Below are 17865 nucleotides of genomic sequence, written 5' to 3'. Positions count from 1 at the left end.
AGGTTCCCATTGACCTAATAGTTTTAGGTCAAGTCAGTAATTACCAGAACTGAGGCTAACTCAGGATCTTACACCTAAGCACAGACTGCCTTTTAAAAAGATCAGATCCAGAGGTGGTGCTAAGCTAGGAGCTCAGTCTCATCCTGAATATTTGCATTCTGTAAGGGAATAATAATTTACTGTTTGCATTTTTTTATACAGAGAAGAGATGTGTGGATCTAGAGGGAGGGTTGAGGTGAAGGTGCTAGTCAAGATCTGAGACTGCACAGAATGGCTAAGAGGAGTCAAAGAAAGAGCTTTTAAGAAGGAACTCCACTCAGACTTCTGGTGGTGTTTCCTTTATACCCCATACCTCACAGACAAAGGGCTTTCTGGCTCTTCATAGTCTTGAGTGAGTCTGTCAGTCCAAAGAAAAATGCTGCATTTTCACAGACCAAAGCTAGCCTTCTTTCTAATTATTCCCAGAAAGAAAAAGTACCTAGAAGAAAATTACATACAAGGAATTGCAAAAAGAAAATGGGGTGTTTTAATCTTTCCCCTATTATACTATTTTTGAGACTAAAGACAGTGAATATAAAGTGCTCAGCACTCAAAATTCTCTCTGCTTTTGTCTTTGAACAGCTCTGCTGATCTTGTGTTTTGAAGCAGAGATGTGCAATTTGGCAATGGGTTGCTTTAGTATCAGATATGTGTTTTTCATCTCGCTCATGAAAATCTGGCTGTGTCTTAGACCTACTGAATAGCTCAAGATGATGGCAATTCAAGCAATAAGGCCTTTCAGATAGCTGATATGTACAATCCCAAGTACAATAAGTGAATAACAAGTTTGTGCTGCATCCAAATTTGCAAGTCCAATCAGATTATGGAAGTGAATGCTATTGAGTGATGGGGCTCTGCACAGCTGCAGAGACTGCATGGGTGACTGACTCTGAGATCCAAGAAATGGTGCACAGCACTGTCCTATTGCTATACCACAAGGTAAAGGAGAAAGTGAATATGGCACTGGAAATAAAATTTTGATGACCACTTTGTCAGAAACATCAAAAATTTTCAGAGAGCATAGCTCTATAAGCAAAGATGGCAATGAAAGGATGGTGCAACTGAAACACAGATCACATTCAGTTGTGCAAGTGATCATTAAAGCCTCTATAGGGGGTCACTGTACTAAGTATTATTTTGTTTTTTGGAGATTTTAATATAAGCCATGCATTTCATACCGGCAAACTTCTAAAAAACCAAAAGGCAACTTATTGTTCCTAAGGAGTAATTTTTGTCTGCCTTGGGAAGTTTTGCCTGCTTTGTGAATCCAAACAATCACTGGGGTTTTTTTTGTGTGTGTGAAATACTAACTTCAGCCCAGATTCCTTAAAAAAAGTTCAGGATGCTCAAAAAAAAAAAAAGAATAACTTTCCCAAATTGTTCATATTCCTCAGAAAACCCTAAGGCCAACCTGTCCTCATCACAAGATTGCAATGCAATATCTCTTTGGTCTGGCTTGCATTACAGAAGTGTTGTTTTGTTGTGGTTTTTTTTCCCCACAGTTCTATTTCTAGCCCATTTTAAATGTCAACACAATAAAAGGTTTTTTAAAAAAATTGGTTTTGTTTAGACATAAAACAGCACTTGCTCTGTAGTTGTTCACACTTTTCAAAATGCTTTGGCATGGAAAAATGATCGTTATTATTTTTTCAGCTACTAAATTGATCCTAAAATGTAGCTACAATAGATCCAGCACAGAGAATGTGGTTATTAAAAAGGCTGGAAGGTATTTTATTAGAGGTAAAGGTGCATTTCAGAGACATTTTATTCTAGTGTGAAAAAACTGTTAGGCATTTTATTGTCTTTACTTGTCTATGGTGAAGTGTTACTGATTTTTCCTTTTGAGATACTAATCTCATAGCAATTACTGAATAAATACAGTACAAAGAAGAACACTTTCTAAAATTCTGCTTAGAAGCATTAAATATTAAATACATAAAGACAATATGTTATACTTTTAAAATTAAACTCTAAAAAATGCTTTCAAAGAAAACCATTCCCTCCAAGAAGGCATCTTCAGCAAGCAAAGGTGGGTCTAATCCCCACAGCTCTGTGTAGCATAGGATGCCTGAACTTGTGTGGTATCCAGAGCCAAGTCAGTGGCATCAGCACAGAATTCAAGTTGGCTAAATTGGTATGAAAGTCTGGCTCAGCTATACTGCACCATGCTATAGACATAGGCTAAAATACTGCTAAAGGATTTAAAACAGGTTTTTGTTTAGTGCTTAGTTTGACCACAGACAGGATCCAGGAAGGCAGATGTATGACACAATAACAAGTACCTTTATTGTTTTTACCTCAACAAGCATTTGTTTGCAGACCAACAATGGGCTGAAGTGGGGCCTATGTGAAAACAGAGTGCATGTCCAAGGTAAACCTGCCTGGCTGTGAGGAGAGGGGATAGCAATGCTGTCTTGTCTCCTGCCTTGATTCCCAGCTTGAGCATGTTAGTTCCCTTTTGCAGAAGCCTGCAGAAAAGAGCAGGGTACAGGTGAAGAAGGACAACATGTTATCGTGTTATCAAGCCTTGGAGCGATTGAAGGAAAGTCCTTTGAGTAGTAGCTTTGTGCTTTGGGAATAGATGCTTATTGTCCCTTGTATGTAGGCTTTGAGGTTCAGGCAGAGGCAATTTGCAGAGAAGTCCTGAAAGCCTAAGAGGTCTGGATCCAGCCCCCACTGATTTGTTTTGAAAATACTGTCATATAACACCGAGCATTCAATAGAATCCTTGGTACAAGGCAGTGAGATGGGAGGTCACAGTTTGGACTAGTCAGAGGTGGGGAGGAGTGGTAGAAGAGCTTTGCCTGTTGGGTACAATTGGATGGACCTGCTCTGTGGAGAGGTTGTAAGGGTCTACAGTGTGGCTGTAGGGAACTTCTGATTGGAATGTCTTTCCCAGGGCATTCCTCAGGAGCTATCGTGTAGAACAGTGGACATATGAACAACATGACAGGACTCTCCATCTCATTGCTTGAAAATAAACCTGAGGCAGAATGCCTGCTGGATTGGGTTTATTTAGCCAGTTCTGGTAACAGAGTTTTCTGTTCTATCTACGAAGAGTTCTGGCTGAATCATAGAATAAAGAAATAAACCAGGGTTTGGTTCCACTTTCTTTTTAACCTCTCCCAACCTCGCTGCTCCATTGTCTTCCTCATTTAGATCTACCATTGATGTCTGGGACACCTTGATAAAGCCTCAGAAACTTAGAGGTAATCTGTTTGCTGCTTTGGTTTGCTGCATCATCTGTTGCTCACTGTCTATTAAACAGACAACAGAACATAAAACCACATAGAATGACATTAAACAACAGATTGGGGGACAAGTGGAATAGCTTTTCAACAGAGAAGTCTTTCAAGGAAAAAAATTAACCTGCACAAAGTGTTTAACCTGTTCTTGCACTCCTGCTCATTTGTACTGGTTTTATACTTAGTTCATATCTGTAGTACCAAAGTGAGGGCTTGTGTTTCAGCCTGCCCCCTCTGTCAGACCAGCAACTCAGCAGTTAGCATCACTGTCATACGAGATGACTGGAGGTCACTGATAGCACATCCTTTAGAAACTGTAGAAATACTCCCTGTGCAACACTCTACACTCTGGTAAGAACAAAGAGGTGTACAGAAACAGATGAAGCTTCAAGGAATTAAGTTTGATTCCAATATAAAATATTTCAAAATTTAAGGAAGTGCAGGGAACTTGTCCAGGTGCATGACATTGGAAAATCTGACTTACAAAAGAATTTAAAATAAATGACAGCATCGCTGCTTTCCAGAGTCAGGGAGTACACAGTTCTTTGGGACTATAACGTCTAATTAGTATCAAAAGATATAAAACCCAGAGAAACCTTGAAAAGCAAAGTAAGTAAACCACAAACAAAAAAAAAACAAAAAAAGAAAAAAACAGCTTTAGTCTTAAAATGGAGGACTGACATTTCCATAAAACAAAGCTTTGAGGAACTGAGACATATATAGTGTAAAGGTAGAAGTACATAAATTTAACATATCAGCTGCACGTACGTACCTCCAAAGAAAATTCATTGGTGTTTTTCATATTAACGCTGTACATAACACAATTTAAAAGGCTTACCCTACAGGCAATCTGCTTCTCATCACTTCTTGCCAGGTAGAGTGTGACCATTCTTGGGGCTTTTCATGAAGATGGCAGTGCAGCGGTGTAACAGGAGCTCTTCATGTCCAGTTCCAGGAGGACTTTCTGTTTTGGGTTAAGCACATTCAATTCCCTCTTCTGCTGATCACAGAGGTTAATCTTGCCTCCTGCTGCTTTGGCACTCATACTTTGTCTACCATTTTATGCTCCTACTAGACATGCTACTGAGCTGTGTATGAGTCCTTTTGCCGTTGAAGTAGTTAGGGAACATTCTGTCACCCACAGTCCTTATTGTTTTCCCTGCATTGTTTTGCTGCCCAAACTATGGTTCTCTAAATTATTTTAGGTAGTTTCTAGTTAAAAACACTGGTTTAAGTGACTATTTTGTTGTTAGCATGGTACAGTTATATCGTCCTTCTTATGTCTTGCTTATACTTCTTTCTCCCTACCACATGTTCATGCTAATTCAGGACCATATTAAATTAAAGCAGTAAAGGGACATAGAGTGTCTCAGCTCTGTATGAGAGGAATTTCACTCACAGAGGCATTGCTGGGTAGATGTCCCATGGTGATTCTCCAAATAACTGCATGTGTCCTAACTCCAGCTCTTTGCGTCTCCCATTTCCCCCTCCAGTATCTCTTACCTTCTCACCAAGCTATTCCAGAGCCACAGATCTCCCCAGTGCCTCCCAGGTCACCCAGAGCTCTTCAGACTTCCCAGAAGCGCTTCTGAGTCTTCCAAGAGCAGTCCCAACTTCTCAAACACCTCTTTCATCGATACCCCAAGTCCCTATTTCACTCTCTTCTGATGGAACAACCCCACTCCCAAAAAACCTGTCCTAGATCACTTCACCAGCTCTGATGTTCTCCACTAGTCACAACCCCTAGGCCCATTTTTATGTCCCAGCTTACCTTCAAATTTAGTCCAAAACACATCTGCTGTATTGCTCTCTTACAGCTTCCCTTCCTCCACCTGCTGCTTTGCCCATATGTAGTTGATGGAATTCTAATTTCACAAACACACAGACTTGCACTTTTCTGTTGGTTGCTCGTATCTGCTGCCATCTCCCATTGCCTGCTGCCAGTCCAGCTGCTCTGGTCCTGACTTCCCCAGGGCAGCGAAACTTCCTGTAGACAGCCAAAAGCCCACTATCAACATTTACCACAGCATTGATTAGGACTTTGAGGGCAAAAATAAAGGCTTTACACACAGGAAATAAGTTTCTGAAGGGATATGATGTGTAGAAGAAGAATGACTTTCACCCTTTCCCACTCCACTTAAAACATCATGAGCCTTGGCAGCTGCAGCCAGAGCAGTGAAACTATCCCAGCTTTCATTTCAATGTTCTTGACCAAGGGACATTCAGCATGTTATGAGAGCACAGTGAGAGATGTACGGTGAAGTGTATCACAGCACAGTGTGGTGCAGTACTTATTTGAACACTTGGGCCTTCCTCTTATAATTACCGCTACTGAGAGTTAATCAGCCACCAGATCCAATTCCAACTGTCCCAGTTATCCAGTGAGTATGCTCAGAGGTGTCCCAATTAAACACATTGTAAAGACTTAAAATATGTGCATAAGCTTGGCTCCTAGTGAGACCTCTTGATTAAAAAGACATCATTATTTCACACCTCTGCTAATTAGCACTGACAGTACCTCTGATTTCAGAAGTTGATTGCTTCCAGCATATTACCACACTGACAACTGGTGCAGTCCTGTACACTGCTCCAAGTGTCAGCCTTGAGAACAATACTGTAAAACGACCTCACATCACCTCTGATAGTTTTGCTAGGAAAGACTTTTGTGGATAAATATTCAACATAGCTAGAAGCTCTCATATCAAAGGAACATAACTATATAACTGCAGATAGCAGAAATTTTGATTCTGCCGTTTATATAATTTTCATTTCGTTATTGCCCTGATTCTGTATAGCCTGCCCCAGGTCTTATTGCAAGTTAATGACAATGTGGCTATTAATGTACAGTGTAAAAGAAAACAACCAGTAAAACATTAAAACTAGAATTATGGTTGAAACTTTATCACACTTTTTTAATTAAAATGTGCAAACTACTTCAGAATTACACAAAATTAAGAGAAACCAGGAAGTTCTATTGGTTGTGATGTCCACACTTAGACTCCACTAAACCCAAAAATAATCAAATGGCACAGATTACCTCTGTCTGTAGGTTGCTTAATACTAATACGAGCAGAACAACTGAACACTGATAAGTGTTCCTGAATTGCAGGCCCATTACTTCATCATATTTTTTAATACATTAAAAAAAAAAAAATCCCCTTCATTTCATGTGTAAAAGAAAGAGTGCCACTATCTTATATACAGAGCATTATCCACAGAAAATCCAGGAAGTAGGGCACAGCAAATTATTTGTATTTCTATCATATTCACGGTTCAGGCCCTACTGAAATCAGCACAGAGCATGCAGTGATGCCAAATATCACATATTAGAATATATATCCTGCTGGGAATATTTAAAACCTCTGCTGAAGGATTGTTACAAATGTAAAATCCATGATGGCTCCATCTAACTCCATGGTTTTTCATCTCATGCAGTTTTCTGCATACAGAATGTGCACATAATTTCTGCCTTAAGATGAAAAATGCACACAATAGCGTGGTTTGATTTTTTTCCTCAGCTTTGACTAGAGGTGAACAAATCTAGGTGAACTGTAGCTTTATGCAGTGAAATAATTCAGGACTCTTGCAGTATAATCCCCCAGTTGCTAACGTTGTCTTTAAAAGCTGAGTGGCACATCAGCCTTGTGAAGTGCCTTTGGCAATAACATCTTACCTAGACTGGCTGCTGGCCCTAGGCACCACCAGTCTCCTACATTATACCTCAGCAAGCCCATTCACAGCAGGAAGCTCTGCTATTACACCAGAGTTTGACCCACTGTGTGTGAAAGGCTGATTGATAAGACCTACTATACTGTTCCAGCACACAATACTAAATATACACAATTACTCTGAACCATTTAAAGCATCCAAATAAGTGAGAAAGCTCTTTATGAGAACGATGCTTTTAGCCTTGTTGTGACTCAAATGATGTGATTCCTTGTCAGCTTTCTGTTTTTACAGATCTGTGCTTTGAAACACATGTTTGAAATTGCACCATTTCTTGTAACTGCATCTTGCCTGAGAATGAACTTTAAAGACCAAATCCTAATTCCAGGGTGTTCCTCCCATTTGCTATTTGTCTTTTGTTCCGTAGGTACCTGAGATCATTTTCCATATAACAAGCAAGCATTTTGGAGGGAAAAAGATGAGGCTTTCCTTAAGTTTTTTAATCATGGGGCTTGTTTCAGCCACAACGAGCTCTCAGAGTACAAAGTACAAAGGAGAGTCCAATATAGTTTTTACAGAATTATGTGGCTTTTACTTGAAGTTTGTGATGAATCAGTTATGTATACAGTACCAGTAGTTGGAGATGGAGTGCATTCATTCAAGCCAAGCAAAATATGATAATCTTCAGCCTCCAATTATTCTCTTAAAAGTCTGGCAGCCATACAATCTACTCTGCAATCATTTTGTGAACAGTGTGCTATTTATATAGCAAAACATCTTAGTATTTTATCGCGCATTGCCCAGATTTCAGATAATGTGGTTTTCCACACACTCTGACCTGGGAATAGTGGAACATTTCCAATTTTGTGCAAGTCCAGAAGGGATGCAAATCCCTGTGACTCAGATTCAGACTGAATGTGAAGCTAAAAGAAAGCTGCAGCAACTAAACGGCTCTCTATCTCCTTCCAGTGACTGTAAAAGAAGTCAAGAGGATTAGCCCAGAAGTACATGCCTTCATTGCAGAGGTCTATAGTTAGATAATAAGAGTTCTAGTTGACTAGAAAGAAAAGAAACACAGCTAACTAATGCTAAGAAAACACTGATGTGACTGATACCCGAATTATGCACAGTCAGGTGAGCATAATAAAAGAGAAACTTAAAAGTGGTAGAGGATGCAGGGAGGAATAGTATGAGGGCTTGAGAAAGTGGTTTGCAGTGAAATGCATTAATATACATTATATCAGTTCAGACTGCATGTTCCTATAGTCCGTTCTGGGCTGCAAGTCCACATGTGTCTCAAAGAGCAGCAGCTTTGCGAGTGCATGTACAGCAACACCGCATTCTCTAACAGCTGCCCCAGGCTCCATCTCCGTGCAGGTTTCTGCACATCAGCGGTCTGGCCAGATGTGTTTAGTGGCCCTTTATTCTGTCCAGTGGTTAAAAAAAAAAAAATCATGGGCTTCAAATAGTCTTTCAGGCTATGCTGGGTTGCTTGACTGCAGTTTCATTAGCATCAAAGAGCACAGCAAAAAATTTTACACCATCAAAGATTACGTCAAGCTAACTGCCCACCTCTTCAAACTGCAGCCAAGTTCTGGAAGAACAGAATTGTTTCACAGAGGTAACAGTAAGGATGAAATATATGATTATATTCAGTTGAATACATTCTGTTGAATAATTAAATTGGCTTTTATTTAGATTGCAAACGCTTACATCAGAGAGTATTTTTACACCAGGCTTAAACTACAGCCAAGGTGCTAAGCAAATAAGCTCTAAGGGAATAATTGGTATGATCATCATTCAGAGTACTGTGTTTTTCTTCCAAGACTTGTGGAGGACTTCAACAATATCAATTTCGTATGCTTCACAACACCCTGCCAAGGTCAGCTCTACTGAGAAGCTATGACTCTGTGCTGCTCTTTGTGTCATTATCTACACCAGATGCAAAGTATATAAAAAGTGCAAAGCTCTGCCTCAACAGAATAATCTTATTTAGCAGGTGCCCTGCACAGATGAGAATTACTGCTGCAGTGGCATAGCCTTGCTGAATGCTGTAAAACTATCACTGGCATAAATTAGTTCTGCACCCTAACAGAAGAGCAGGAGGAAAAACTGTCTCCTAGTTCAGTGGCTTAACTGCAAGATTTTAATTTTTTCTTTACATTATATAGTCACCTCAATACAGGTGGTTGCACTGGAAATATTTTCAAGCGGAAGAGTAGTCCCAATGGAACAATTTGTGTTCATCAGGTTAAATATATGCACATAGTAAATCATAGGATGGGAACTCCCAAGTTGTACCTGCATTGGGAGGTACTGTACCGTCAAGGTTTTTAAGCAGGATTTTCCTTTGTAAACAGTGAACAGTTTTGATTTATAACTTATTTGCATAGTAATACTGAAAGTACTCAAAGCATGCCACTGAAATATATGAAACCAAACCTAGGTTGTATATATTCCAAAGCTGAATAATGAAATAAAATGTTAATACTGGAGGCTGTAGAATGCGCAAACACATTACAAATGTCCATCTGAATATAACCTGTAGTAACAAGTAGGAATCTTGGAAATACAATGGGCTGTAATTAAAATAAAAGCTTTTGTTTGCCTAGGTTGAAGTCATAACTTTGAGCAGCAACATCCAACTTCAGCCAATTATTTCAAAAGGGTCTGGCATATGTGCTGAGGTTTGCTGCTCTTAGTACTTAGGGAAGCTTATGCTCCTTGGACTGAAAATTCAGGGTGGTCCACAAACATTGCTTTGTGGGTTTTGACATATTTATTTACAAGCTTGCCTGGTAACCTTTATCTTTGGCTCAGCTTTGTGAAATGGCAGGATGGGTAGGAGCAAACTACTTCCCTTTAAATTCAGAAATTATAAACTAATGATGTCCATTCCTCTTACCATTTACCTCTTTAAAATGTTGGGATCACTCATTCTGTTTTACAACCATCTATATCATTTACATGTTACCTATCGGTCACTTGATGCAATGACAGGCCAAGATCAAAAACAAATACAAAAAAAGAGGTTTTGGCAGTTAACTGAGGACTAGTTGTTAGTGACTCTAAGCAGTCTTGGAAGGATTACAGAGACTTATGAAACAGTTACAGGGAAAGAGGAAAACAATTTTAATAAATATTAAAACAAATGTTACAGTCTTTGGACTGGATTGTCACAGGTTTTACCCAGCATGAAGGGAGCAAGGCCTTTCCCATTTCCTGCTCAGACCACATTGACCTTCATTTTTTTATCTTGGACCATTTTCCTGACCTAGTTTACAGCTGTATCAGTGCAAATAATGCAGTAGTAAAGAGCAGCATGGGCAAAGAGAACAAAAAATGTTCCAGCTGACAGGACAGAAGGAAAGGGGAGGGAACTCTGAACCAGATTTACAGCTGAAGAAGATGGGTGGTAGAACTGCACTCTGTGAGATCTGTTTGGAGATACAGGTGGGCTTTGGTTTCTGAACATTTTCCCCAACATTGAAGAGACCTAAAAATGGGGAAGGGAGTATGTGAATCATGTAGAAGGAAGAAGAGTGTCACAATTTTCCATGTGTGTCTGCCAACTAGCTACTCATTCTACTCTAACCTTGGCCATGTCCATGTACCCTCACATCAGGACTGGTTGTCCCCCTACCTGTCCCCCTTTAGGCTGCTGTTATGTGCCTCTTCTCTTTCATTCCCTTCTCTGAGACCTAAGTAGCAGGGGAAGGTGGAGAGGGTAGGTGTCCATGCCGGGGGCAACTAACCCCCAACCCAGTCTGCATATAAGAAGGGGAGGAAAAAGAACCCAAAAGAGAGGGGAGGCAAAGACTCAGCGAGCGGGAGAAGGCAGCAAATCTGCAGCACCCTTTCCTGCTTTGCATTGTCCTGAGAAATGCCTTCCTGCAGAAGCTGAAGAGAAAGCTCTACCCATGCCTTAAGGACCCTTGACTGTAGCAGGAAGACACATGAATGAGAAAAGCCTCAGAGAGCCTGGCTTAGATTTTAAGGAACTTCCTTGCTCATTGGTGATAAAAGGTTTGTCATAAACCCTTTTTGACTCCTGCCTGGCAACATGGATTCATTGGGCTGTGTCACATTCAAAGAGCAGCTTTAGTGTGAAACATTTAAAAAACCTGCTTACTGCTTTAGAGAGTCGGCAAGTAAGGATAGCCAAAGAGGCTTTTCCGCTCCCTGGCTGAGAGTAAAAGTGGGCAGCCATCTGCTTACCTTCTGAAAACATTTCTGTCTCTACCTGTAGTACAATGTGCCATTAAACAAATTCTTTACAAACAGAAAATTTCAGGTTTAAACTGATGTATGTAAGAACTCAGCTAGTGAAAGGCTTATTGCAGTCTATGTAGTCTCCTATTTATAGGTCCCCAAAAATAGTCTCTAAAGTATCAGAGAATTAGAAAGACTCATTTTCTGCCAGACTGTCCCACCCTTATTCATGATGAATGGTGATTTATTCTTCTGAAATTACAACCATCTTCATTAACATTTTCCCCTGTTTTCCAACCTATTCTGTTGAGGTTACAACTTGGCTTTCAAAGTGGGGAGCATTGTGCTTCTAAAAATATTTATCTTTTTTTCTGATGTCTATTTTACACTACAAAATTACATTTGATAAAATCCCTAATTTCTGATGATCCTGTGGAACAGTTGCACAGTTTTGTCCTTGGTTAAATAAATGCAAAGTCTAGGATGTTGCAAGATAATCATTTATTGATGGAAAACAAACATTCTAACTAATCGGTGCCAACCCACTGATTAACTTCAAGGTCTCAGACATGACTCCGAAACAGCAGTTTTCAAATGACAATACCTTTATTCCAGTATGACCTTACATTCTCCATTTCTGTGAGGAAGCCACAGAATAGGTAAAACAGTGGCTCTGCTGCAATTTTCACTGTTTTTCCATGCCCCACTTCCACCTGGCCTTTAGACATGGCAGTGTGAGAATCCAACAGAACTGGATAACTCACCATGGGGGTGGGTCCCTTTTCTGAAAGCCTCCTCAAGTTCATGGAGACAGTGAAAGGGCTTGGATTTGTTCCTTAGTCATCTGTAGGCTTTGTCTTCACCCTACTTTGGAATCTAGATCTAAAAATTGAATTATATTGTGCAAAGGAAAACGTATCTAACCTGTAAAGGGACGGGGAAGTGTTCTACTGGTCCCATGGCAAATGGTATGAGCATCACCGCTGTACAGAACTGCAGCAAAAAGTAATTAACACTGTGCTCATCATTAATTTTTCAATTCAGCAAATGAACTAAAAATACTGAAAAGCTTCATTCCAAACCACATTTTGCTTTTTTGAGGAAAAACAACCAAAATTATTTTGGTTTGTTGGCACTTTTTAAATAAGAATCATTTCAGGTGTACATGGGGGAAAATAAGCAAATGAATTCTTGCATACCATTCATTAAACTATTGAAGGAAATGCTCTCTTTTGCAGTTAGCAGTCATCTGAGGCTGAGCAAGCTTACCTAAAGAGGAAGAATTTTGAGTTGGTCTAAATACAACCCTTACTGCCTAACCGAATGCCCTAACCACTAAGCAACTGGGTAGAAAGAGATGGAACCCAGTCAGTCTCTGCTGCCACATTTTTTGTGATTTGTACGAAATACTGACTTTCTCTCTGATACAGATCAAAAGGATGGTGGTAGTCTGGAAGATCAGCCACTCAACAAGGAGATAAAGCACCCAAGTACTCTAGGGAATGTTTAACTGTTTTACTAAATAAAACAGCTCAGACAAGAGACAGTGAGAAACCATCTATTTTGTCTGATATTAACACCAGAATACTTGTGGCTTAGCTATTGTTCCCTGGAGAAGAAGTGCAGACAGGATTTAGACCTTGCACTGAGTCCTGAATTCAATTTTCTGCTGGACAAAAGGAAGACAAAAACTTCCCTGTCATTTTTGTATTTTTAGCCCAGAAAATATATTCCAATTTACATAGCAAATGCCACTTTGATCGCAGTTTTAGAGTAACTAAACATCAAAGCATAAATTTTGCCATGGGCTTAGTTTTCACTGAAAAGAAAAAAGGTTCAACTTTAATGATAAGAATGGTAAAATTGCATGAGGGTTAAAATACCATTAAACAAAGGACTTGTAAAATAACAGTGACTAACTTACTGAGCAGAAAATGTGTGGGAGTTTTTTATTATTATTAACTGTAGCTTTCTGCAGTCATTTTAAGAACCTGTCTTATTTGAAAAATGTTTAACTATTTTCATGTAGCTATCTAAAGCATATATCAAATTCAGCAATAATAACTTGAAGATGCACCTACTATTAAGGCATATTGTGGCCAGATTTTGATCTCCTATATCATTTGGCATGGAAATGGAAAATGCAATTTAATGAAAACAAATGTGTAATATTAGGTCTGAGGTCAATAAAGCTAATAGACAGTATATACTTAATGGCATAACTATGGAGAACATTGACCAGTAAATGGATTAAAAGTTATGCTATAAATAATCTTTATGCCACCATCTCAGCTCATCCATCACAGAAAAGCAATCCATAGGGGTACTAGGAAACCAGAGTACCTCCAGCTTCTTTCTTTGATAACACCAATGATCATCTGGATTTGGGAAATGTAGTAACCTAAAATGAAGTCAGTTATTCATTTAATACAGGGCCAGAAAATCATTAGCAAAACTAGGAGGGGAAGGATTAGTGCAGAGACTGTAAAGCAGATCATGACCTAACTGGGATATAATGAGAGCCTACACAAACATAGCACACTGGTTAAAATGGTGTTCCTTTTGATGTTCCTTCAGAGCAGATGAAGGCACTGAGTCTCTTTAACATTTCCTGTAAAGACACTGGCACAAAACACTGAGTTGACAAAGTTTCCTGAATATTCAGTGATGCATGTAAAATCAACACAGGAGCCAGAAGGATTATATTACAAGGAATATAACTAATCTTGAAGATTAAAGTGATAGGAACAAGGTTAAAGTTAACCACAGGAAGTACAAAATCATGTATTAAAAGGCTGTTTACCAGGAGTTCAGGTGTCAGAGGCAGCCACTTTCTGCCTTCACGTTGTTCCCAAACTGGTAGGCATGCTTTGATAGGCACAATCAGACCACGCCTATGTAGTTCAGCAGCAGACAGCATGGCAGTCCAACTAGCAGCCTGTGCTCGGAAACCTAAGCTAGCGTAGCGGGCACCCAGAGTCAGGCCCCACTTGCTAATACACAAGATTGGCACCCAAAGCCATTTGTAACCCAACTATTGGGATCTCTTGTTGGAGCTGTTTTGTCTTCTGTGAAATAGTTTCATGCTAACTGGAAGAAGAACAGGAACTCAAGTCCTCTCTTTTGAGACAGATGCACCCCTGCTAATTTACAAGGTCATGACCGCTCTTTCTACAGTTCCATGAATACCGAATGACTGAATAGTTTATGTAACATTTGATGACAATTCAACAACTTGACTGAGAATTACCTCCTACACTTATGTCATGGATTGCAGCATGACTTTCAGTGATGGCTGACAGATTAAGCCTATAGTTCATAGAGAGGAAGTCCTTGAATCTATCTTCTACATCCTACATTAATGCCAGCAGCACTGAGCTCTGATGAGTACAATGCTGCTGACCTTACTTAATTTCTGGGGAAAGCGGAGCTCCAGGTGAAGCAGGGGTTTTCATTTCACACAGAGACATCTAGTTACTTCTGTGCTCATCTCTGCAGCACTTTGTATAGGGCAGGCTGGGCAGCATCCTGCTCAGTTTTGCAGCTCCTATGAATTCCTTTCTCTAGCGAAGGTAGGCCACAGAACATACAGATGACCAAACTTGCAAAGGCATGCTGTATGCCAAACAGCCATGATACCAAAGGATGTACAGAGCATGTGTGTTTTTGCTCCTCCTCTATTTTTCTCTGGAAATAATTTCCAGAGCATCAGTTCCAGCAGTACTCCTCAACACATGAGCCAGTGAGCAGAACAGTTACAGGTCTTTCAGTATAATTCTTTGAAGGCCTCTTTTCTGTCTTGCTAATGCTAAATTGGATTCAGCTGTACTTCTTTATCCCATTTCCTCTTTTCCAGCTAACAAATCTAACAATGCCATCTGCACCTGTTTTCCCTTCTCCCCTCCTGCTCTTCCCTCAGTTCTGCACCAAAAAAAAAACCAAGTTCAGTATTGAAGTGCCAGACCACTAGTCAAGGCATCTGCAGAGCAAGTTAGCCCTGTTATTTCTCTCCCTGGCCTTTGGTCCTTACACCCCATTTCTCTACTGTTTTCCATCAATACCTATCTTTCTTTATATAAAAATAGAAGCCTCAGTTCACGAAAGGTATGGGTGAGCAAGTCCCTGAAACTCTGTGGTGTCCTACTGTTCGCTACCAGTTCACACCCATACCCAAGGGGATGTCTACACTTCGGTCTTTGCAGATCTCAGGTCTGTTGACTCTGAACACTGATTTAGAGTCTTGCAACAGGTTTCAGTCTTGTGACAACCCTGAAGCTTATTCCATACCTCACTTATTTACAGTACAGTGTCATGGTCACTGTCCTACTCCAGGATCCCAAGTGCCAGTTGCACTTGGCTGGTCTGATTTGCAACCTACTGTAGAGTGTGGAGGAATGATCTTCTTAGCACATCTCCATGTTCAAAGGAGTCACTCCCAGCTGCAGCCTCCTCCTGTCCCAGGACTGACACTCACTCTCCTGTTTGAGAAAGAAAATATCTGAGGTCTCTAACTTAGAAGGATGGGCATCACAGCTTTATTCTTGTCTTTGTCCTGGAAAGCACTATGCACAGACTCTAACTGCAGCCTGAGTAACCAAATAAGAAGTAAATCATTATTAATGACACATGCTGCCCAGCATCACTTTTGAAAAACACCCAGGTGGAAACATACAAACCTTGCCTTACACATTTTCTGCTTTCAAAGAGGCCTTTAAATTGCCAGTTTGTCTTGAACATAAAAAAAATTAACATTGCTTTCCAGACAGCTCCCAGAAGTGTCTGTAAGCTCTGTGGCCAGATATGCCATTGCTCTGCATCCCAAATACCTAGTGTGGCTGGGAGGCAGGAGGGGAGAACAGGGCAAACATTATGGGTCAGAAACAGATGAGAGAGCTACAATTTAAGCACACTTAATTTTTCTCTCCTTGGATTTTGGGTTGTGTTTGGGTAGTTTGTCCAAGCAAAAATTTCCTCTTGCTTCAGGAGTTTTCCCTAGAGAAAAGTCAGAGTAGGACACACTAGTTCAGGAGTGTTCTGGAGGGAAAGGATGTCTTCCCTCATCATTTCCTCAGGCTTGATCCATTTCAATTTTGCACATGTTGGTGATTACATGGCATTTTGGCAGACACCTCCAGGAAGAAGGTTTGGAAAGGCCTTATCTGACTTCTCTGGAACAGTCAAATAGATACTGATAAAAACATGTATGCTTTTCTGCATATGATAACAAGGATCACTCAAGTTGTCCAGCAAAGTACTGTGTGCATTGGCCCAGCCTCATGCCTTTCCCACCATTAAAGACCAATGCACTCTACCTTTTAATGCTTCTCAGTCCACAGTAGATGCTCTGCAAAAACACCACAAGAAAATACAGAAAAGTAATCAAGCTGGACATAAGAACTTTTCACTTAGAGTCTTATTTATTAATTTTAATAAGCATTAGATTTATGCTGATTACTTTTATCTTATTCATGAATATAATTTTATTGTATTCCACTATCTTTAATAGAGACAGATTTATCTCCCTTAGGTCTTGTATTGGCCACACTACAATCATGGAGGTGAAATAACTGGAAATGAACTCTCAGCTCACATCCTCCATATCAGTTAAACTCATGTACTAGCAGTTTGAGCACTGTCTTAAAGATACCATTTCTGTAATTTTTCTGTATGGTTTGTGTTCAGACAGGTTACTGATGAAGACTGCTGTTAATAGGTTCCATATTTCTTTACTGTCTTCAATAAATCAGCAATATTTGCCAAAAAGTACAAGACTCAGTTGTAAAGATACAGCTGTTCAAATTTGTGTTTGGACATAACGTATCCAAGAACACAGGATGTTACATGACCTTCTAGTAATCAGTCAGGACAACGAAACCTTTTTTATGTTCAGATTAATAATGAGAAAGTCATCATGGTAATGTGTGCAATGTGTTACACTGAGATAGGAAGTATACCACAGTAAAATAAGGATTAGTCCTGTAATTGAAGAGCTGTTTTCATACTCCATTTGGATTAATCTCTTTCATCTGTAACAGATGTGCTGTGTGACTGGGCGCATGAGCACAGTGATATTTCCATTCACCTGCCATCACGTCTCCTTAGATTTTGAGTGCTTACATACAGAAGTCCTCTTAATATGCACAAGTGCTGCCTTTCACATTGTATGGTCCTTTCTGTTCAGTGGATTATATGTCTTGCTATATATGTACCGTCAAAGTAAAACACATACAGTAATCAAATACCTTTGTTAAAAACATTATTTTAGAAGGCTCTTGCAATCAGTTTCACAAAAGAAAATTTCAAAAGATGGCAACGTTTCCCTCCTTTACAATGAGAAAAAAAACAAAGGGAGGAGCTGGATTCCAGCAGTGATTTTTTATCCTAGAAAACTACTGAACACTGTCTGAAGAATTTTAGTATTTTCAGGATTAGACACATTTTAAATACATTGCAATATTGTGAGAAAGACCAAACACCTGATGAGAAAAGGGAGTTGCAGATGTTCAGGGTCTGTCTGGATTTGATGCAACAGACCTCCATAATCTTCACATACTTCAAAGCATGACAGACATTGTCCTTCTTCAGGGATTATCCTCCCTGGGGTAGATTCTATCTCTTTTATAGAATAAACCTTTACTCCTGGAATGAAGCATGGGTAAAGTGGAGGCAGATATATTACACAATTACCCTTACCACGTTCGCT

General features: G+C 39.8%; 1 long non-coding RNA gene across 1 annotated transcript; it reads right to left on the bottom strand.

Annotated features, from left to right (window-relative positions):
• Positions 1-350: 350 nt before the first annotated feature.
• On the bottom strand, positions 351-15898 carry LOC135314934 (uncharacterized). Its single transcript, XR_010374355.1, has 5 exons — positions 15541-15898; positions 5056-5271; positions 4123-4248; positions 2337-2507; positions 351-478 (listed from the first exon to the last, which is right to left on the bottom strand). It is a non-coding gene; the product is annotated as an uncharacterized LOC135314934 (long non-coding RNA).
• Positions 15899-17865: the final 1967 nt, after the last annotated feature.

Source organism: Phalacrocorax carbo, chromosome 9, assembly GCF_963921805.1.
Source record: "Phalacrocorax carbo chromosome 9, bPhaCar2.1, whole genome shotgun sequence".
NCBI lineage: Eukaryota > Metazoa > Chordata > Aves > Suliformes > Phalacrocoracidae > Phalacrocorax > Phalacrocorax carbo.
This window is presented reverse-complemented; position numbering and strand designations above follow the sequence as displayed.